This window comes from Pan paniscus, chromosome 5 (genome assembly GCF_029289425.2).
Source record: "Pan paniscus chromosome 5, NHGRI_mPanPan1-v2.0_pri, whole genome shotgun sequence".
In the NCBI taxonomy this organism is placed as follows: Eukaryota; Metazoa; Chordata; class Mammalia; order Primates; family Hominidae; genus Pan; species Pan paniscus.
In genome coordinates, this window is record NC_073254.2 from 179,476,573 (window position 1) to 179,500,416 (window position 23,844).

General features: G+C 43.2%; 1 long non-coding RNA gene across 1 annotated transcript; it reads left to right on the forward strand.

Moving 5' to 3' along the window:
- Window positions 1-10,429: 10,429 nt before the first annotated feature.
- Window positions 10,430-23,353, forward strand: LOC130541624 (uncharacterized). The gene is made up of 3 exons (XR_008955711.1): window positions 10,430-10,676; window positions 20,125-20,266; window positions 22,977-23,353. It is a non-coding gene; the product is annotated as an uncharacterized LOC130541624 (long non-coding RNA).
- Window positions 23,354-23,844: the final 491 nt, after the last annotated feature.

Consider the following 23,844-nt stretch of genomic DNA (forward strand, 5'->3'; position numbering starts at 1 on the left):
GTCTTAAACCCTTCAAAACAATTTGTTTAAAATAAACTTAATTTAAACAATTTTGTATGAAGCAAATTAGGCAGAAATGATATTTTGATAGTGAAATGTGAGTAATTTCCTAAACATAGCACTTTCTCCATTGCGGAAATGTTTTCCAGTTTTTCCTGAGACCTCAACAGTATGTCAGCAGAAATTGCAACATCACGAAGGCGATTTTAAAAGGCTGGGCCATCAGATGTCATATCTGAGAAATACAGTTAAAAGGCTGGTGAAGAATTAAGGATTCTATGATTCCAACTGGAAACACTGAAATCTCCAAATTCTTCATTTCAACTGGATTCCAACCAAGTGAAAACACATTGAGAAATTAGGCCTTGCTCTAATCAGACAGGGGTAAGTTGAGAAGTATAGAGTGGTGGGAGGTAGCAGTTTCCTGGATGACAAAGTTCCTGGGCTCTCTCTGGGCTTCTGTGGTGGTGAGACTTGCCTAGAATTGCCACCATTCACAAGCAAGTATCTAAGGCCACCTCTGGTCCCAGGAGCACAGGCCAAAGGGAAACTGCCAGAATGGGTTGGCCTGTGTTCACGCCCATGTTCGGTCCTGAGTTCTGTCTGAATCAGTGATCCCAATAAGCGGGCCGCATGGGGGCATGGCTGTCCTCCAAAGACTTCAGTCATTAAAGTTGTATGGTGTTCCCTTAAATCATCCAGTTACTCACTCACTTTGAATTGATTATGCATTAATTACTCTAAGTCTTGAGTAGACGCATACCTTGAACAGATGCATACACCATGTCTAATTCCTCTTCTGGACACATGAGGGCTCCAAGATCCTGGTTCCACTTGGGATATGATGTCTCCAAACCCAGACCTGGACATGGGTGGAGGTAGGGGACCGGGAGCAGTACTTGATCACTGGATGCAATGAAGCAGCCAGTGGGAGTCAACATGCCTTGCATAAGCTAAACAAAAAGACAGGCACAGGGTCTAACTGCGTTCCTGATCAAACAAGGAGGGCAGGAAAGCCGTGCTCAGGTAGGAGGCAATGGGAGAGAGACTCAGGAAGAGTGAGGTGGTTCTGAGCAAAGAGTGAGAGAGACAGTCTTGAGAAATAAAGAATTCACAAGCAACTTCTCAAATAAACAGCCTTTTGTAGCCTCATCAACATGTGACTACAAAATAAACTGCACTTCCTTTTAATGTCGTGGTTATACAATGAAGTCCCCTAGCGCTACAATTGCCAGTAATAGCATATAGCACCCTCTGATTACATCTCCCTAGACAATTTTTTTAGCATGTCTTAAAACATGCTACAAGATACTATTATACTTGTATTAGTTATCTGCTTCTGTAATCACAAGATAGTGATTTAAAACACACATTTACTATTTCATAGTTGCTGTGAGTCAGGAATCCACGCACACCTTACTTGGGAGCCTTGTCTTCAGGGTCTGTCACAGGCTGCAATCTGGTTATCAGCCAGGGCCAAGGTGTCTGGGAAAGGCTCGACTGAGTGAGGGTCCACACAGCTCAAGTGGCTGTGGGCAGGATTCAGGTCCTTGCCACATGGGACTCTCCACCATGGCTTCTTGAGACCAAGTGGAGAAGGCAGGAGAGATTGCTGGCAAGACAGCAGTCACAGTCTTGTATATCCTCATCACGGAAGTGACATGCCACCACCTTTGCCACATCTTGTTGGTTAGGAGAAAGTCACAGGTTCACACTCAAGGGGAGGGCATAGCACAGCCGTGAATGCCAAGGTGGGTTCATCCAAGCCATTTCACAAGCTGCCTACTGTGCTGGGCTGCCAGGATGAGCCCCTACATCTCCTGCTTCCCTGCCTTACCCTCACTGCTGCCTTGATGCCACCTTGGCTGCAGTGACCCTAGGGACGTCCCCACACTTGTGCCTGGAGCTCCCAGAGCCCGTGACAGATTGGGCTCTGCCCGAAACACACTTCACCAAGAGCCTCTGAGTTTAGGAAAGCACACCTCGCAGCATAGCTGCGGCTGCTCCCGAAGGGCCTTCTCCTGGGGTCCACACGCAGCCCCAGCCTGGCCCCAGGGTTGCTCTCCCAGGAGCTCCTACCTGCATCCTAGCCCACACCCTCGTGGAGCTGCTCACAGTCCAGCCGCTCTCCCTGCCCCTTCCCCTCCCGCTCAGGTCTTCCCTTCCTGGCCTCCCTGCCCTGCCCCGGGGCTGAGCTTTTCCTCAATGGCTAAGGCTGGGAACATCCCTCCCATGCCCACCCGGAGTGCGTGATTGGTGGTCACTGAGGATCACCGTCCTCCAAACGCGACGATGCAAGACGCTCTGGAATCACCCGTCCTCAGTCCCCCAGTCCTATGGTTCACCGAGGATGTCATGGCCCCAGGGGGTGTGGTGATGTTCAGCGCCTTTTGGTATTCTATTCTTTCCTCCAGAGTCACGGGGAGGACACCAGCCAGATGTCCCTGCGGGTCTCCTCAGCTCCTGAGCTCCTGAGAGTGAGAAGAAGTTTCCTGGCATGGGCAGCCTAATTCCAGGAGGGAACGGTCCTGGGAAATGCCCAGTCCACACCATGGGACATGGCGCCTCGGCCCGAAGCTTCATTATTTGGGTGATTTCGCTGCATGCAAGGTTTGGCCATCCCCCCGGGACCAAAGGGAGATTGGAAGATATCCTCATACCTACCTCAGAAGGCAAAACCTCTTTAGGGCTTAAAATGTCTGCCTTTCCAGCTTCAAAATAATGCGAAGTCACATCAGGTGCCTTCTGCAGGCCCGGAGCGCAGGGAGGGGTGGTCAGGAGGCCTGGTTCTGTTGTCCTGTTGAAGAGCAGATGCTGTTGATATGCTTTTTGTGAGATAAAGCAGCCCTGCAACATGCTTAGGTTCCCTTTATTTCTTCCGAACTTCATGAGGCACTTTCTCCTGCTGTTCCAGGATGGAGTGAAGGCGCCTAGCAGCCACCGTGCACCCGGCTCCAAGCTCAGTCAACACTTCAACCAGCCATCACCATCCCTGCTGGGGAGGAGGGCAGAAGCCACGGTGGGGGCAGGTGCATGTGTCTCCCTGTGAGTCACAGCAGTCCCCCTCCCCGAGATGCTGACATCTCCCACCCATGCTGAGACCCCGGCATCAGGGAGGAAGATGTGTGTGATGGGTGCAGAGGTGACAGCACCTGACCCAAGCCTGCCCCCACTTCCCATCGCCCCACAGTGCACAAGGCAATTTCCAGGTTGCCTTCTGTGGCATGTGTCACTTGGGTGGGGGCAGGACGGGTAGAAAGATGAAGAGGAGGCAGGGATTCTGGTCTGAGGTCTGCCTGATGGAAGGGCCAACACCACTTTTCAGGAGGTCCCCAGCCCTGGCTGTGTGAAAGGCTGAGAAGGCAGAGAATCTTGCTGGTGAAGGGTGGGAGAATAATTTTTCTTGCTTTAGCTTGGTCTGTGAAAAATTAAACAATGTCAGATGAAAACACTGCCAAGCACAAGTTTATGCACTTCAAAGAATTTTTATTTTTTCAATCAGAGGAGACATGAAATCCCAGACTCTAGACTCTCTATTTCAGTTCCAAATTGTCAAAGTGCTGATGTTGCAGTCTTTCCTTGAGTTTGTTTGGAGAAAGCAGCAAACGTATGAAAAGGAAAAACTGTATTTTACCCAAATGAGCTCCCTGAATTTGTAGAGTGTATGATTAAGCGGAGCCTTGTTGGAACAAGAATCATTTTACATTCCTAAAGGGTGATTCTTTGCAACTCTTTGGTCTCAGAACTGGCAAGACCCTGGACGAATGATGGGAAGAAGAATTCAAAAATAATAGAGAATCTGGGGCTTACTGTGGGAAGGATGGCCGGCGGGCACTGCATGGATGCTTGGCTGACTCTGTTAGCCCCCATGACACCGGCGTGGATCAGGGTCATGCTGTAGACAGGCAGCCCTGCCCTGGGGGATCCTAGAGGACAGACCCGGGGTGGTAGATCCCACTCATCCCCAGCCGGATGCCCTGTGCAGAGAACAAATGCAAAGCTCTCCTGAGGTCCCTGCATCTCCCTGTCCTTAAACTTCCTGTCTGCATATCCACCAAGCACTCCCTGGCATGTGGACTGCTAACATGAAATTCCTTCCTTCCACAAGCACTAAACTAGAACCTCTAGGGGCCGGTCAGCATCTCTAGGGAATTATGGGGGAAACAGATATGCAAACGACGGCACCTGGAGAGGAAAGGGTACCCTGAGGCACCTTCCAGAGGGACGTCTCTAGCTCCCAGCTCAAGGAGCTGCAGGGGAGGGCAGCATGGGTGTCAAAACCGAGTTTGGAAGGGTGACGAGGAGTTTGCCAGTAGACAAGGAAATGAAGGCATTCCAGGCAGAGCAGGAGCCTAGCACAGGCAAAGCAGGAGCAACACGCTTTAGGCAACACCATTAGAAAGTCTGTGTGTTTTAGAAAGTCCTCGGCATGTAACACTCTTCATACTTTTATTTCTAAGTGGCTTTTCTTGGGAAATAAAAAAAGACTCTAGTGATGTGTAATTGCTGTGTAGTCCTCTTAAAACTCAAGGAAACATTCAATGAATAATTTTGGTGGGGTCAAAGAGAAAAAACCAGAACCAAAAAAAAAGAAAAAAGAAAATTAACGGAAGTAATGGCCCTGAGCCTGTCCTCAGGGCACTTCCGGTCTAATGAAGAACAGCCGGGAGAACACACCACATGCTGCTGTTTGTGGCCTGTTCTAGGAGTACGGTCAGGGAGGCGGGGTGCCCCAGAGCCCTGGAGAAGCAGGGGAGGCTCCCTGGGGGCCAGCAGAGGCCAGGCTTGAAATGGCTCCTAAAGAAAGTGTGGGAGTGGTCAGGGAAACCTCTGTGGGTGGGGTAGATTCAGACAGAGGGCCCCTTGGTGTCTGAGGTATGACAGGTGTGGGTGAGCACAGGTGGGAAGGAGGATGGGGAGGGGAAGGGACAGAGGTCAGGGAAGAGGTGACGAAGGTGAGATTAGGAGGGTAGCCAGCCAGGCATTGAGGGTGGAGGAGCCAAACCAATGCGTTGGATTTTATGCTGTGTCAGTGGAGGGCCAATGAAGGATTTAGTCTGAGGAGTAGCAATAGCGGCTTTAAAAAACAGTGTGCATTGCTCTTTTCTTGAATATAAAGTAATGCATGCTCATTGAAGAAAACATGGAGCATGTAGAAAGCACTAAGAAGAAAGTTAAAATGCAGAAAATTTAAGATAAATAAGAACTCACAATCCCATTATCTGAAAGAATGATAAGCACATCAAACTGTGAGCATTTGGTCTTTTTCCTCCTGTCTTCCAGAGATACCATAGTTGACATTGTTGGCAGAGGATGAGAAGAGAGACCACTGAGAGACCGCTCTACCAGTCAAGGTGAAAGGTGGAGCTGGGGCAGGAGTTCAAACATAGAATTTTCAGCAGGTTACCAAGTGGTCATGGTTTGGCTGAAGGTCTGTTGACTTTCTTCCCAGTGAAGAAAATGACATTAATATGCAGTGTTATCTGAGAAATTCAAAAATATTATGAAACTGTGCTCAACAGCCAGAAGCTGTTACTCATCTTTTCATCGGTTTCCTTTTCATAATGTTTAAAATATTAGCCTAAAGAAGGGAGAGCAGAGAATTAAGTGGTAAGAAATCTATGGATCATGAAAATTGTTAAAGGCCTTGAGGGACTGTATTGCTTTCTTATTCCTGGAGACGGGGAGTTTTAATCTCTCATCCCTGTCCTCGTCTCACGCGACCCTGGTGATTTCAGAATTACAACATGTTTTGACCCCCAGAACTCTCTACAGTGCTGGAAGGAAAGGATTCTTGAAATGATCCAGAGCTGGTTTAGGAGAAAACTGAGACCCTGAGAGGTAATGAGATGTGACCAGGGGTCCCAGACCGGCTGGAAGAGAGAAGGGGGTGAACCTCAGCCTCACAACCTCCAGGTTCATCCCTTGTCTCTCTCATCATGACATCAATCCCACATCTCCTATTGATGCCCCACAAATTTATTTGCAGTAGGTAGAAACATGCCTACTCATGATTACTTAACTATCACAGGAATTAAAGGCGAGGCTAATACTGCAAATCACTTCAATATGCTGTGCTTGGCTTCAGAAAAACCCAATGTACAGAAACAACTATAAGTCATTTTTTGCAAGACTTACTTTTACAAAAACGATTTGTTGGAAGTAATCATTCTCATTTTAAGAGAGGAAGAGAGGGAAAGAGGGACAAATGTACTGCCAGAGGAAAGCTATTTTATCTACCTCTTTACTTACTTTTTATTTGAGAAAATTTCAAGCACACACCAAGCAAAAGAGAATAGTCTAATGAGCCCTCATGCACCCTTTGTCCAATGGCTATCCACATTGTGCCAATCCTGACTTCAGAGAGCTTTTAAAATACAGTTTAATACACAAAGATTGTATTTACAATCAGCTTTTCATGTTCAAATCTACTATGTAAAGAAAGATGTTTTAATTTATTTCCTGATCTGAATGGACAGGAAGATGATATTTCTCAGTTGGTTCTTCACGGGTTTGTCTGTTCTCAGGGGGCTCTGAGCACACATTCCAGGCCACAGATGGAGAGAGCACCTGGTCCTCCCTAGATGCCACTCCTGACAGCCTGAGATGCTGAATAGGCTGCCACTGTCTGGAGTCATGTGTAGGTTGGGGAGAGCAATGGGCTGCAGCCAGGAATGCCAAGATGTAGCCTTGGCTTTGCTGCTGAGGTGACCTGTGCAATCTGCTGGTCATTGGTGTTCCTGATGGGTCTCTCCAGGGACTCTAATTCTTTCACTCACAGACCATGAGTAACTGAGTCTGATGAGTGCCCCTGGTTTCCTGGAGAGGCGATTACTGATGACAGTGTACCCTGCTGTTCTGGGTGTGGGCACTGTGTGTCACCACCATCACCTGTTCTAGGATTGCCACAATGCGCATCACTACCTAGCGTGTTTGTTTGTCACTTTGTTTATTCTGTTTCATTTATTGTCCAACTCTTCCAACCAAACACATATTCCTTGGATGTGGGAGATGCATCTTTCTTGTTTACCATTGAATCTCTGTGAAAATCCACACCTCAATTAGCTCACTGTCTGGTGGACCAGGTGGGATGCCGCTTACAAAAACACCCAGTGCACTCAGCTGCAGGGTGTTTTTATGGTGTTGCTGTAGCTGGCTCTTGACTTGCTAAGCCTTGTGCTCTCCAGATGTTTATCCAAAAGCATAACTGGGAGAGGAGTCCAGCCATCAGCTTCCCTCTCTTCCAGTTGGCAAGCTCTTCTAGGGCTTTCACTGAATCCTTGGACTTCCTGAGCTGTCCCACCCCACAGGAGACCTGGAGTCACTGCATGTCTCACAGACAGCCAATTAGTATTTATTCAGGAAGTGCCTTTGCTATTTAGAGTTTATAATATATCCCCCAGTTCCACAAGGAAGCCTGTGTATTTGGGGAATGTACCGATGGCGGATTCTATCTTCCAAAGGTGGCTGAACCAATGCATTTTCCATCCCACATACTCTTAATGTGATTGGACTCATCTCCAAAGAAAGGTGGTATCTACATTCCCTCCCCTTGAGCCAGAGAAGTCCTTTATAACTGACTTAGCCAGTGGAGCTCAGTGGACTCAATGCTGCAAGCCTACCAAATCTGGGCAGGGAAAGGCACACAGCTCTTCCAGGCTCTCTCTCTTTCTCTGGAGGGTCACCATGTTGTGAGGAAGCCCAGGCCACATCAAGAACTCACATGTCAGTGTTCTGGCTCAAGGCCTCAGGCCCAACAAGCAGCCAGCATCAACTAGCAGATATGAGAGTGATGACCCCCCAGAGGATTTCAACACGCTGCCTTTGAGTCTTCCCTCGAAGACCCCAGAAGTCATGGGGCAGAGACATGCCACTCCTGCTGTTCCCTACCTGGATTCCTGACTCTCAGACACCGTGAGAAATAATAAAAGATGACTGTTGTTTAAGCTTCTGCATTTTGGGTCATTCGCTATGCAGTAACAACTAATACACAGACTTCTTGAGACTCTCTTTTCACTCACTGTAAGAAACACGGGATGAGTGGCTGGCCATCTGGTTAGAAGAGGGGTCTAGGGGATTTGCATTGCAGCTATGCTTGTGTACCAGGCATTACTAGAGAGCGGTCACCATGGAGATGCTACTACTTGGCATCTTGATGCCTGTGCAAACATTTCTGCAATTTACTAATCCCATACATGTTATTTAGTAGCCCTTCCATAACTTTGTAAAGGTGCAATACAAAGCTCTTTGAGTTATCCCTAACAATAGTTAAATAAGCTACCACCTGGAAAAATTGGCATATTCTTGAATCCACAATATTACTGGAGTTCCCTAATGGATAGAAGTGGACCCACCCCATCCCCATTCCTATCCTCACACACTGAACCTCAGATTGTGTAAATGATAGAAAGGATGCCAGCTTCTTCTTTAGAAGTTCAAGTCATTTTGGGGACTGGCTTCAAAACAACAAACAATCCTGTTTTTGGAGCCCAACGCTGTCATGATCTCCAACATTTTGTGTTAATGTTTGCATCTGGAATAAAACAGGAGGGGCAAGCAGGACGTCACAATAGCAGTGAAGACTCTTCTGAGAAGAAAGGGCTTCACAGAATGAGTTCTGTGGGTGCCTGCAAGTCTCCTTGCTTGTTGAGCAGCTGCAGGGCACAGGGAAGCGCCATCTGGGTATTCACCAAGTTTTGTAAACAAACGGCCTTCCACACACTGGCAGGACACACTCTGCAGCAGATCTTGAAAGCTTGCTCCCCTGGAGACTTTCCGTAGGAAAGTGACGAGACTTTTCCAAAGGAGTTAAACTTAATGAAAAATGGGTTAGGAACAAAACAGCTTTGAAGAGGGATAGAAAGAATGGAGCAGTGTGTTATTTAGAAAGCTTTCTTCCTCAAGGACCGCCTTGCTTGCCCTATGATTCTCGTAGCTTCTCCTGCCACATTTCCCCCCACTACCCCCACCACCCCCTCAAGCCCAGGAGCTGTGTTATTTCTGGTCCACCTTTGAATGAACTGGGATAAAAATACCTGACTTTGCAAGTGTCACACTGATCTGCCAATGTAAGTACAGTAGATCAAAGAGAAAGATAGGGTTACGCACTTTCTAGGAAATGTTTGAAAACTTGCCATTGTTCCTGAAAATTTCGGGACTGCTTTCAACGTGTGAAAATGAAGAGGGAAAGTTTAGAGCTTCAGAAAAAATAAAAGAGGTAAATTTAGGGCTGGAGGGTGAAGTATTTGCCTTTGTAGCATTTGTATATTTAAATGATTATAGTGATCTTGCTCAGTAGGCTTGTTTCTCTATGATAAAGTTGTGGATTTTGTATTTTAAAAAAGGAAGATAACTCCATTTTATTTGGGGGAGAAGATAGGTGTTATTATAAGAATCCTTGTGATTTACCTACCTGGATATTAGGGACTGCAAAGCAGAAAATAAGATAATTATGATATGCTGGTGTTGCATCTCACCTGCGTTTAATCTGATCACTAACTTTAGAACCGAAGCCCTTCCCCTACCAGAAACTATAACTCTACAAAACCATTGCCAAGGGATGAGAATGATACCATTCAGCAGAACTACAAAAAAGAAAGTCAAACTGGAAAACCAGAAAACAGATGGCTAAACTCTTTTCTAAACTTTTCCAAGAGCAGTGTTTATGCAGGTATGTATTTCTGATTAATCAAAATATAGATTTGAATCCAGTTAACATGTTTTGAGCACGGCATCTGTGCCAAGACCTTTAAACACACACACACACACACACACACACACGCAACAACAACAACACAAACAGACAAGAAGGCATTATAAAGTTTTAGATATTAAGATAGGATGGATTAAACACCACAGGTAAGGGGACCCCTCACTCTAAATTCACCTTTAAAGATCTGGAAATTATCTTACCAGTAGAAGATCATCATTCCTTGTAGCACATCAGCTCCTGCTGAGCAGCGACCCTAACCTTGGAAGAGGACAGCTGTGGCTTGGTTTACCCCGCAGTGGTAGCTGTGTATTCAGAGCACAGTCATGTATTCAGAAGCACTCAAAAGAAAAAGAAGCAGAGGCCACCAGCTAAACCACTCATGGCCTCCTCAAACGATGACACTGAAAAGCCATGTGCCCCTTGGACTTGCCACATCATTGGCCTGGCTTGTGTAGCAGCAGGAGGCCAGACTTAGGAAGACTTCATTTCTCCTGCCACTTCATCACTTCATGCACATAACCTGTGCAGCCTGTTTTCTTCCTGTCTTCTATTAACTAGGATATGAGGTAGAAATATGTCACAATCATGGGAAACATACAAAACTTGATGACTGAAATGTGCTTGGCTGTGAAGTGCCACCTATGCCTTCAGGGTGATAAAGATCCAGACTGAGTTGAAAAGAATGATAAAGACAGAGCTGAGAGGACCACAGTTTTAGTGACAGCCTCAGCTGTGACAAAGGAGAGAAAACAGAAAGACCTGGGAAAGTGCAAGGATGAAGCAATTAAGTTTGAGAAATGTGATGTGAGGTTTAGGGAAGGTGGATTTTAGCCCCAACAGACTTTTAGCTGGACACGGACCTAATACCTTGAGACTTCGTTGTTCCCATTAAAGAAAAAATTATCTTCTGACTTTCTAGGGGTTTGGGGGTCCCAGATATCAAAAGATTTAAACCACTTAGGAGGTAAGTTCTAAGTTCTCTATGGAACTGCAATTATTATTTTTGATATTTTTGTTATATTATAATGCATAAACCTGGCACTGGCTACATACTTTGCAGAGTTCAGGAGAAAATGAAAAGGAGGGATTGCATGTACAAAATTATTAAGACTCACAGGCTGGTAACAGCAAGACCCTTCTGATCAGGAGGTCCTGCATGAATGCACTGGTCACCAGGCCATGAAGCCAGCTCTGCATAAACCAGCATCAGAAAAAAAAAAAAAAATTTTTTTTCTGATGCTTGGTAGTCAAATACAGCTGATTGTATCAGAATGTGAGCAACACAGGGAAGACTGAGGATAAGCCCCACAAGGGCAGGTATTTTTGTTGTTTGGGTCACTATTTTACAGGAGTACAGGATGCCCAGTTAAACATGAATTTCAGATAAACAGCAAAGAGGATGGCGAGGAGTAAGAAAAAACAAAACAAAAAAATTCTTGCTTCAGGATGGATCATTGTTTCCATAATCATTTTCAAGGATGCATACATAAATATATAATATTCTTAAACACTTTTGGAGACAAAATCTAATTAATTTATAGATAAATGTATCAACCATAGAGAGAGAATTGCTATATCACACTCTGGGACGGCTGTTTGCATTCAATTGTGTTTTTAATTTCTTATTTATTTATGCTCCCAAACAACTGATTATTTGATTACATTGATTTTATTTCTTCAAAGATTTTTGAACCTTCAGTCTAAAAAGACTAAAAGCTTAATTGTTAAAGGAAAATGTATCTAACCTGGTGAGAAATTAGACACTGGGCATACTCTTCTCTATTTTACTTTTTCTCTTTCTGCTTCTGTATATTTTTCCTTACTTTTTCTTCTTTCCTCTTTCCTATCCTCCTTCCACCCTGCACAAAGCCACCTGACTTTTACCATGTGTATAGTATAGGTAAACTTTGAGTACTAACTGCAGCCAGCATTAGGCATCTAAACATCACATATCATGTGATCAAACTCAATTATTCAGAATGCTGTCCTTATTTTAACAGAGATATTACAACAGCCTTAAATACTAGCCTACTATTACTATTACTGAGGTGTATTAGTCTGTTATCACACTGCTATAAAGACAAACCTGTGACTGGATAATTTATAAAGAAAAGAGGTTTAATTAGCTCACAGTTCTGCAGGACGCACAAGCTTCTGCTTCTGGGGAGGCCTCAGGAAACTTACAATCATGGCGGAAGACAAAGGGGAAGTAGTTACATTTTCACATGGCCAGCAAGAGAGAGAGAGCGAAGAGGGAAGTGTTACACACTTTCAAACAGCAGATCTTGTGAAAACTCACTCACTGTCACAAGAACAGTAAGGGGGAAGTCCACCACCATAATCCAATCACCTCCCACCAGGCCCCTCATCCAACACTGAGGATTATGATTCTACGTGAGATTTGGGTGAGGACCCAGAGCCAAACCATAGCATGAGGAAACACTGGCCTTAGCCAGAGTGGGTATAAGAGAGAATATACAAAAGCGCATGCGTGAATACATAAGCATGTTTTTGTGAATGTCACTTTATTTAAGCTCAATTCTTTGGAGTCAAAGAAAACTCCATACACTGAATTCCCTCCTGAAAGTGGCCATTGTGGAGGATTCATGATGAATTCAAGTACGTTTGAAATCCTAAAGAGTTCTTCAGGACACGTAAATAAACAGAAGTAAAGATCACCTCCGTTATGTAGGTGAGATTTTGGTTCTGCCCCGGGATGGCACAGAGCAAAGCTGTCCATATAGAGGTTCTGCATGACCCTCTGCGGTTGCTTCTGGGCTGTCTCATTCACAATCCTACCATTGGCCTGCTGGTAAAAAATCATTTGTAGAGAGGGACAGTACCCCCCTACCCTACCACCAAATACTAACTAACCTTGTAAGGCTTCTCCAGCATGTGGGGTTGCCAGATAAAATACATGCTGCCCAGTTAAATGTGAATTTCAGATAAACAGCAAAAAAAATTTAGTATGGATATCTCCCAAATACTGTATGGAACATATACTAAAAAGTTATTTGTGTTCATCCGAAGTTCAAATTTAACCTGGCATTCTTTTTTTTTTTTTCTTGCTACATCTGGCACTCCTTGGAGCATGGAATTTAGCAGAGCATGCTTTGAGTATTATCTGGGCTTTACTGAGCTTCTGTTCACACCCTTACAGCAAATGTACCCCAGAGTATAAAGAATATCGAAGGTCAGTTGGATCCCACTGGAGGAACTGAAGCAGTCACATTGACCAGCAGAAACGAAAATGGCGTGCCACTGTGTTAGGAGGTTGTGGGTCAGGGGCGCCCTGGGCAGTGGTGTCTTGGGGCCTGTGGACACTGTAGGGAGTTCTATGAAAGCTGTGTGAAAGCTCAGACCCACATAGGTGGGTCTGAGAGGGAGGTTGTACGTGCTGTTTGTTGTCTTCTCCAGTTAGAGGAGGCAACAGAGTGTGGCAGAACTGTCTTCGTCATTAGTTTTCACTGGGATGTTTCTGCTTTGGCAAAATACTCATCAAATATCTGAGTCCGCAAAACGCATGGCTTGCTGGGAGAAGGAAACTCTGGGGCTGCTCCCAAGCCAGTGCTTGGGAGAAAACATCCCAAACCGGGGTGAACACAGGCTCATGAGCAGAAGGCTTTGGCCTCCATGGGGATATCAGGAAATTCAAGGTCCATTATCCTTTTTCCCTCTGGTAGAAGCACATGCCCATTGGCAGAAAAGACTGTGAAGTTTGGAGCAAGCTCATCTTTTTTCACATAGTAAAAGGGAGATTTAACTCAATGACTAATTTTATTTATTTAAGAAACACATAGCATTTCTTATCTGCCAGGCATTGTTCTAAGTGCTTGGCAAGCATCAACTCACTAAATCTTTTAATAAACTGGGAGATAGGTTTTATCATTGACCCCATTTTACAGAAAAAGAAACTGAGGCAGAGAGAGATTAAATAATTTGCCCAAGGTTACACAGGTAGGGTAGCTGAGCCAGGAATCATCCCGGGCAATCTTTTAACTACCTTGCTAGAGTTCAAGGAGGGCTTGTTCCCACAATCAAGCAAGCATTCAGGTTTTCGTGATGACGATAAGAGGATGAAGATGCATGATGAGGCACATAGCTCCATGCTAGCTCTGGAAGGGTCAAAGATACATGACCGCTGGCTGGCACATCATAGGCACTCTAGAATTACAGTTATTGCTGTTAGGCCTGGAAACCCTTATTGTGGGTGCCAGGCCAGTGCAAGCTGCTAGGGACACATAGAAGAAAAAGTCCTTATCTCTGTTGCAGAAGTTGACAGCTATGAACCATATTTTCCTGCCAAACAGGACAATCAAGTAAGAGTGATGCAGTTAGCTGTGGTGAAGCAACTGGCCAAATAGTCCCTGAAATGCTCAGAAAAGACCACTAGTGATCTTCTAACTTCTAGCCTTTCTCCAAGCTGATTATCTGTTATCTGTATTTCCTAAAGATGTGCCTGGTGGCTACATTGTATACCCAAATATTCACTTATGTGATAAATCCACCAACATTGGCCACGTTAAACAATACCCAGGGATTGGGTATCCCTGAGACTTAAAAACAAGTTTTATTATTAAATGTTGCTGTATTTCCTGACATCTTAATAAAACAGATTTATGAAACAAGAGACATTAAGATTTGGGGTAATTGAACCTTTTGCTGATATTTATAAAATCAGAGGATCTCAGGGATGGCAAATACCTCCAAGTTGTTCTGGCTCAGCAGTCCACTGGGGTCTGAATTGTCCTCTATCTCATTCTTGCTAACTTCCAAGAATCCCATTAAGAGCCCAGATGCATATGCAGTGATTATTTAAGCTAGTTATAATGCTACTATATCAGGCAGTTATGATTTATGTTATGAACTTCAGCTTCACAGCCTATACTATATCTTATCCAGAAAACTGTGAATGCATTAAAAAAAACCCATAGATTGTACATTGAAAGTTGATTACATTTTCTTGAAATACATATACTTCCCTAGCTAGAGGTTTGTCATTTTAAAAAAATCTGTTCAAAGAACCAACTTTTGGTTTTACTGATTTTCTCCATTGTTTTTCTATTCTTTAGTTTACTAATTTTCACTCTAATATTTACGATTCTTTCCTTCTGCTTGCTGTTTTAGTTTGGTGTTCTTTTTCCAGCATCTTAAGGTGGGAGGTTAGGTTTTTAGTTTGAGATATTTCTTCTTTATTATTATGGGAATGTACAGCTATATATTTTCCTCTAAGCACTGCTTTGATTTCATCCCACAAATTTTGGTGTGTTGTGTCTTCATTTTCATTCATTTTAAAGTACTTTCTAATTTCCCTTTGACTCATAGGTTTCTTCTTTGACTCATAGGTTATTTAAGATATGTTGTTTTATTGTTACACCTTTGTGAATCCCTCAAACATCTTTCTGTTGTTATTGATTCTTAATTTTTTTCATTATGGTCATAAAAAAGAATTTGCATTAGTTTAATCATTTTTAATTTAATGAAGGCTGTTTATGGTATCTTATATGGTCAATCCTTAAGAAGATTCCATGTGCACTTGAAAAAAAAAGCCTATTCTATTGTTACTGGGTGGAGTTTTCTATAGATGTCTGCTAGGTCTACCTGGAGTTGGTTTATATGTTGATCAAGTCTATTTCCTTGTTTGTCTTCTGCCTACTTGTTTCATTCATTACAGAAAGTTAGTATGAAAGCTTCAAACTATTATTGTTGAATTTTCTATTTCTCCCTGATATGGTTTGGCTTTGTCCCCACCCAAATCTCATCTTGAATTGTAGCTCCCGTAATTCCCATGTGTTGTGGGAGGGACCCAGTGGGAAATAATTGAATCATGGGGGTGGTTTCCCCCATACTCTTTGAGTGGTAGTAAATAAGTCTCATGAGACCTGATGGTTTTATAATGGATTTCCTCTTTCACTTGGCTCTCATTGTGACTCTTGCCTGCCCCCATGTAAGATGTGCCTTTGCTCCTCCTTTGCTTTCCATCATGATTTTGAAGCCTGCCCAGCAGCATAGAAACATGAGTCCATTAAATTTTTTTCTTTATAAATTACCCTGTCTCAGGTATGTCTTTATCAGCAGTGTGAGAACAGACTAATATATCCCCTCAATTATGTTTGTTTTCACTGCATGGGATTTTGGAGTTCCAATTGTTAAGTATATATATGTTTTAAATTGTTATTTTCTCTAGATGAATTGACCCTTTTATCATTATAAAATATTCCTCTCTATTTCTAGTAACTTTTTGGTTTGTTTTGAAGTCTGTTTTGTTTGATATTATAAAGTCACTACAACGTTGCTGTTTGCATGGTATATCTTTTTCCATTTGTTTACTTCCAACCTATTTATATCTTTTGATCTCAAATGTGTCTCTTGTTGACAGCATGTAGTTGGATTTTGTATCTTTATCCAGTCTGATGATTTCAGCCTCTTGATTTGATTGTTATCCAATCAAATCTAACATTTAGTGTTATATTGATAGAGTTGTGTTTACATCTGATAGTTTACTTTTTGTTTTCTGTCTCATGTTCTTTTTGTTCCTCTACTCCTCCATTATTGATTTCTTTTGTATACATAAATTCCTTTCACTATGCTTTTTACTTATTTTCTAGTAGTTACTCTAGGGTTTACCATATATGTCTTAATTTATCAGAATTTACTTCAGACCTATACTAACATAATTCCAGTGAGATATAGAAACATTACTCCTATATAGCTCTGTTAACCCCACATCTGGTCTCTTTCACAGGCACATTTGGTTACCTGCTTTTGATCCTGTGTAGATTATGCTTTTTCTGTTTCTTTGCCTCACAACTTTTTGTTGATAACTGAACATAAAATTTTATAGTAGCACTGGATACCAATACCCTCTCTGAGCCTTGTGGTTGTTGTTTGCTTGTTTATTTATTTTGCAACTTGGCTAGACCATTCTAGGGATGTCTATTTCCCCAGTAGTATGAGACCTCTCATGTTGCTTCTCAAAGAGTGCAAAATTAGAAATGTGTACAGCCAGGTGGGATGAGAGTTGTTTGAGCAGGGCTTTCTTTGACTATTTCCTTCCCTTGTCACAGCCAGCTGATAGGCTCCACTAACTGCTTGCTGATTGCTCAATTGTTTACAAGAATGCCCTGATAGAAATTGTTCCACAGTCTGATTCAATTAAATTTGAGCTCTTTTGCAGGGGTAGGTGTGAAGTCAGTGTTTGAAGTTTGTTCTGACCTCAGAAGGGCTCGTCATAGCTATGTCTTATAATTGGTTCTCTCTCATAAATGAACTGGTCTATTATTTAGCTTGGGTCTCTTGTGATGTCTCCTCTTAATTGCTTAACCCTGAATCTTCCATTGCTTATGATAGTGTCTTTAGGCTCGAACTTCCCCACACTGTGTTTCAAAGGCAAGCTTTAGAAGGCTTGCCTCTCCCTCTCGGATAAATCTTTGAGCCATGGCTCCGTAGCTGGGGATAGGAATAGTGGTGACTCCTTGCTTTTAGGAGCAGGGCACCAGGTGAGATGGCAGCCTCTGGTTTTCCCAGCTTATCTCTCCTAATATGGAGACTGCTCCATATTGGAGCAGAGTCTGCCCTATGAACAAGCTGAATGAGAGCAAATGGGACCCCAGTACTCTCAGTGTGCTATGGCTGATTGAAGGATGGATGGAAGAAGGGATTCCTTGACCCAGCTGCACTCGACTGGAATTTAGACTTTGCAATTCTTAGCTGGGGAGGATGAGAAATGCTGGCAGCCTGCCCTTCCTGGGAAGATACCACAGCCCTTGATTGAGAACTGAGGGGAGCAGGATCTTGCGTTCTTGGCTGCACTCACTTGGGATGGAGTCTCTGTTATGCTGAGCTAGGAGAGAGAAAGGAGGAAGTGGGTTGAGGTTCAAGTGCCAGACTCTTACTGTTCTTGCAGACTTTTAGCAGACAGTCTGGAGCAAATTTTCTGCATTTGCTGTGTGCCCTTAGAGCAATTTCCAGAAACTTCAGATGGTTGTTGTTGCCTTTTATATTTTCACCAGTTATGTGTGTTTAGTGGAGGAGCAGAGCCATGCAGCAGCTCACATGGCCATTCTGGGAATGAGAACATATTCTTCCAGTTTTCAGTACTTTTTTAGGTATGCTTCATGCACACAAAGAACAACTTTCACAATTGTTTAAATGGCCTATAAAAGGGGAGGGGAAATACTTTACTTTATATTCACAATGTCACTGACCATACATGGGGTTTCAGTTTGATTGGTTAGTTGTTTGCTTATACACTACCAGCCACATCAGACAGGACTGGAGATGGTTTAAAAACTGGATATGCTATAGCAAGAAAAGCAAAACATTAATTCAGGGAAGCAAGGCAAAGGGAAAGTAAGAAATTCTTAGAGGTTTTTCCAATAATGATTATGCATTTTGTTAAAGTGCTTGAATTTTCTTCACTGCTCACTAATGTAATAAAAAACAAACATGGTTTTTCAAGGTGCCTAGTCTCCTTAAAGGGACAAATCATAGCCTCTGCTTTTTTGGGCTGCATTTTGCTATAGCATTTAACCTGTGGGATCAGCTACTCATTAACATAGGTTTTACAAGCCATTTGTTTTTATGAAACTGTTCCTTCTGTCCTGTGTTAATCTCCAGACTTCTGAAATAACTGCCTATCTTATTCCTCAGATATATTCTACTAAAATTTATTATCACATTGTCTTATAAGAATAAATAACTAGAGCTGAAATGTATATGAGTAATTCATTTCAGTTAATTTGGAATAGCTTGTTCATAGCTCTGACTATATAGAGATACCTGATGGATATACTACTACATTCTCCTTTAGTCTTGTTATTTTGGGCCCAAAGCACCAAATCAATGTCCTTTGCTTTTATTTCAAATTGTATTGTCAGGTCACAAACATTAAATTCCCACAAAATTGTCATTTAATGAAAGATCAGATCTTTAGAACATATAGTTTACTTGATACCAAATAAAGGTGATTGCATTGCCACTGGAATTTAAAGCCTTGGAGCTGCATTATTCAGATTTGGTAACATCTTTTGTCTACCCATAGTTATCTCAGTCCTTCGTTCTTGCTAACGAAACCCTGACTTTATTCAGAGTGGCAATATGACAAGTTTCCAGCAATGATTCAGGATTGCTTTAGGCCAATTATGACGAGCTTTCCTCTTTGCCATATGAAAGGAGTCTTTTCCCCACTCCTTTACACCTGGAGGTGGCTGTGGCCCTGATCTAGTCATGAGATGTAGAGGGAGTCTACTGGGTCAGGGAAGGGGGATCTTCTGGGAAAAATTTTTCTCTGTTGTAAAAAAGAAATCCCTTTTTTTCATCACATTTCTTTTCCCTTCCTACAATAAATGTACCCATGCAAAGATGTAATATTAAACCTGTGGCAGCTATTTTGTAATGTTGAGGGACAAACCTGAAGATGCAAAACTCATATCCTGAAGATGGGAGAGACAAAAGGAGTCTGTATTCTTAACAACAATTTTTAAGCTGCTGCAAAAATCTGGAAGCTTATCTTCAAACTTCTTGTTATGTAAAATAATTAAAAACTACTTTATGGCTTAACTGGTTTTTAGTCAGATACTCTGACTAGTCAGATATTGGAGCTGAAAGTATTTCTAATATATACAGTGCTCCTATGAAGTTGTTAGTTAAAATCAGGTGGATAGCCAAGAATTTTACAATTAAGGCAGAAGAATTAGAAGCTAACCTTAATGTAGGCTAGTATTTAAAACGACCCTTGAGCACTCAGTTTACTCAGGACTTGTGTCACTAATAATTTTCAGACCTTGTATTTAGTAGTTCATTGAAAATCCAAACAGAACAAGTGCTATTGGTTTTATTTTTTTCCCCTACCATTTGCATCTGAGTAAACATGCCTGGGGCTCTGCAGGGGACCCCTGTCAGATTTCTGAGACGTCTGCTAGACCTTCCATCATTTGGTGAGTGTATTAATCCATTTTCACACTGCTGATAAAGACATACCTGAGACTGGGCAATTTACAAAAGAAAGAGGTTTAATGGACTTACAGTTCCATGTGGCTGGGGAAGCCTCACAATCATGGTGGAAGGCAAGGTGGAGCAAGTCATGTCTTACATGGATGGTAGCAGGCAAAAAGAGAACTTGTGCAGGGAAACTGCCATTTGTAAAGCCATCATATCTCATGAGACTCATTCACTATCATGAGAACAGCACAGGAAAGACCTGCCCACATAATTCAACCACCTTCCACCAGGTTCCTCCCACAACAGGTGGGAATTGTGGGAATTACAATTCAGGATGAGATTTTGATGGGAACACAGTCAAACCATAATAGTGAGTGAATCTCACCAAAGATTTATTGCTTTTAGATATCTTGCAAATTCCTGTTCTAAGCTCATGGAGAGAAATGTGTAAGCTCTTTCCTTTCTTGCAGGTTTCCATTGGAAGGAGAAGACTGTCTTTAGCCCACTGCATCCCCTCAAGCCATCCCAAGCTTTCTCTGTGCCAGGGACTGGACGCACGCTAAAATACGAACCTGTGTGGACTTCTTTCTTAGGAGCCTTTGAACCAGCACAGTTGAGTTGTTACACCATTCACTTCTGTCTCTAACTTAACAACCCACCATGGGAGGTTTAACTCAATATATCTTTGTTACTATTTATAAAGTAGTGTGTCTGTTCCCCATTTCCTCTTCCTAAATGCATTGACTTGCTCTTCTACTCTTATTTCAAAACATAAAAGCAGAGCTCTCAAGAAGCCGTTGGCTCCTGCATCCCATCAGTCAACACCAAAACCTTACTAAGAAAGATGGTTGTCTATTTTTCATCCTATATGGTAACTTAACTTATTAAACATAGTAGTACATTAGATTGGTATATGACTTAGAGTTTACAGGTGCTTTTATAATAAATATTTTGTCATTTAATGTCCTAGGAATTTTATGTGTTGGGTTTTTATTCCTCTGTTTAAAACAAGGAAGTTGAGAGCCAGAGAGATGAAGTGACTTACCTAGGGCCACATTGATACAGGAGGCAGGAAGGGAAGTGCTGAGTAGAGAAGGGCAGGGTCCCTGGCAAGGGCTCCACCACTGGGCCTGTGCCCACAGACATAGGTGAGGAAAAGCACTCCTGTTTTCATGCCCAAATGTAGCATTTTCCAAGACCACTCTGACCCTCCACACCCCCAACCTGTGCCTATAAAAACCCTGACACCCTAGCAGGCACACACACAAGCAGCTGGACATTGAGAAAAACACAACGGCAGAACACATCAATAGATGCTGGCAGGTCATTGATGGCGAAATGATGTGGATGCCAAGGGAAATTTGACCAAGGGTGGTTGGAGGAGAGCCCAGCTGCTGAGCAGCCCAAACTCCAGGGGAAGACCACCTTCCCACTCCATCCCCCTTCTGGCTCCCCATCCATCCACTGAGAGCTACTTCCACCACTCAATAAAACCTTGCACTCATTCTCCAAGCCCACACGTGACCCGATTTTTTCGATACACTAGGGCAAGAACCCCAGGATAGAGAAAGCCCTCCATCCTTGTGATAAGACAGAGGGTCTAGCTGAGCTGATTAACACAAGCTGCCTGCGGATGGCTAAGCTGAAAGAGTACACTGTAATACACACCCACTGAGGCTTCCAGAGCTGTAAACACTCAACCCTAGACACTGCCCTGGGGTTGGAGCCCAAGTGCACCACGACCTGCCTGTCTGCCTCCTCCCCCTAGGGGTTTGAGCTTTGGGGCACAAAAGAAGCGAGCCACACCCCCATCACATGCCCTGTGAGGGGGATAAGGGAAAACTCCTGTCCCGTTTCAACACGGCATGACTTGCAAAGAAATGTTAGGTGTGTGTCCCGGTTCTCCTTTACCAGTGTTTGAATAGAAGGTGAAGATGGCAACCCTGGAAGGTAAGTTAGAGAGTGTCTTTCATTTTTATGCATAGTACATTGAAATTCTATGTCTTACTCCCTTTTCCATGTGGGAGAATTAAACCTGCCATGTGTCAAGGGAAGTTGAGTGAGATCAGGGAGGGGGGTGCTCTGAAGAACCAGAGGCAAATATAAACTCAGGAGGGGCAAGGTCAGCCCCAGGAAGCAGCATCAAATCCTGGGTCTCCAGAGTGGGTGCGAGATGACAAAGACACAGGCAAGAGGCTGGGAGCCAGGGCATCAGGACAAGGCCGGAGGCAGAGGCCAGATTACATGGGGCAAAATAGTGTGATCTGGCTCACAATATAAGTTACAAATACAGAAAAGGGTCTTGACCGGGTTCTGACCAGGCACTGGTCTGGTGGCACAGGAAAACTGTCCCACTGGAAGCCTAAAGAAACAAAACCACTGAGGGTTGAAGAATGGGGTTTCACAGTTGCTCTAAAATAGCCATCAATCAATGCAAATGTGAACCGGGTCTGACCAGAAATGCTCTGATAGAAGGTGAACATTATTTTAAAATATTATCCTTGAAAAACATACACGAAGATAAATGTCTTTGACCAGAGACAATAGAGTTATGCAAATTCCGATCATTCAAACTGCATATGGGAAGGAAGGAGGTGCATCCTTGTTGCCAGTGAAGACGCTGAGGAAAAGCCAAGCACCGTGGTAGGGTGAGGATAGGCACCATAGAAAAAAAATACTTTCTGGCATCATCTTGGTTGAAGAAGGCAATGGAAGTCTTTTACAACTAAGAATAGACAGCAACTCCTGAAAATCTTTTAGCTCATAGTTTCATCTGAAAAACAGTCAAATTTTGAGTCCAGTCTAGCTGAAAATGTGCATCCCTTGTTATGGGGTGGGTGCTGTTTCCGTGGATAGAGGTGATTCTGAAGGGGACCAAGCACCCTGGTTTGCCCAGGACCGATGGTGGTTTCCCTGGACACAAGACTTTCAGACTGGGAAAGTATTAGGCAAACCAGCGCAAGTTGGCCATCAGCGGCAACCTTTCTCCCACAATGACACAATTCTTCTTAGAATAACCCACAGCTGCCAGGATGCCCCTCTCATGCTCACCCACGACATCTGCCAGGTCAGGGCCAGGACACCAGACAGATGGAGCTGGGGATGACCATGGGGTGGGGTATGCGCTGGGGCGGGCAGACTCCTCAACAGCTGGGCTCAGCAACGGCCTCTGCCCCAGCACATTTTCTGAAGAATTTAGCTGTCTATTTTCAGAGGAAAAATACAAATGTTAAGTCCTTCGTGCATGCAGTAGACATTTAAGAATTCCACTTCCACCCCACCCTCAAAATTGGGCTTTATTTATTTTTATTTTTTTTACCAGAGAAAGAGACAGAGACAGTGACGGCGAGACTCAAGCACGCATATCTTGATGGCCTCCAAAATGCTCTTCCTAAGTCCTTCTCTGTGGCTCATTCTTCATCCTCTATTTGCATTGGTATGCCAATTCATTGCTGACACTTCAGTGGATGACTTGGAAGTGATTTTTAAAAAATTATTACATCAATGTCAGTATGACAAACTTTGCCAGTTCAAATGTGTACTGCCTTGGAAGTGGCATTGCATGAGGAAAAATTATTTTCTAACAAAAATAGGAATAAAATTCAAAATTATATATAAAAATCTAAAATGAAAATGACAGAACCTGTAGTGACCTCTGCATGAGGTGGTTGCAATAAAAATCGCGAGGAAAACTGAAAAGCAGACCGCTTCATTCTCCTTGTGATTCATCGGCCTTGGGGTTTCAGCCTCTGAAAGTTAGAACATGTGTTTGTTTGATGTGAAAAGTATCCAGAGACAAATATCAAATCTCACATAAATTTTTAGTACCTTGGGTAGATTGTAAAATCAAGACTGCTTCATGAAGGCAACAGGACTCTAAATAAACTCTGGAACTAGAGTCAGTCTTTTTATAGTGTGGATACTATATGTAGGGTAGGTAAGTTATTTTACAGAATAAGAAATCTAGACATGAAGACTCAAATGAGTTTAAGGTTTTGCCTAAACGCATACAACTTTTAAGCCACACCTGGGCCAAACCATTTGACCCCAGATCTGTGCTTTTCCTGCTATCCCACATGGAAATGTATCTGGATGATGTGGAATTTCTCCTGTATTCCTCGCCTTTTCTGACTATACCTTGTGTATTGGTCTAGTTAGGTAAATGCAAGTACACGTAAAGCCCCACCCCA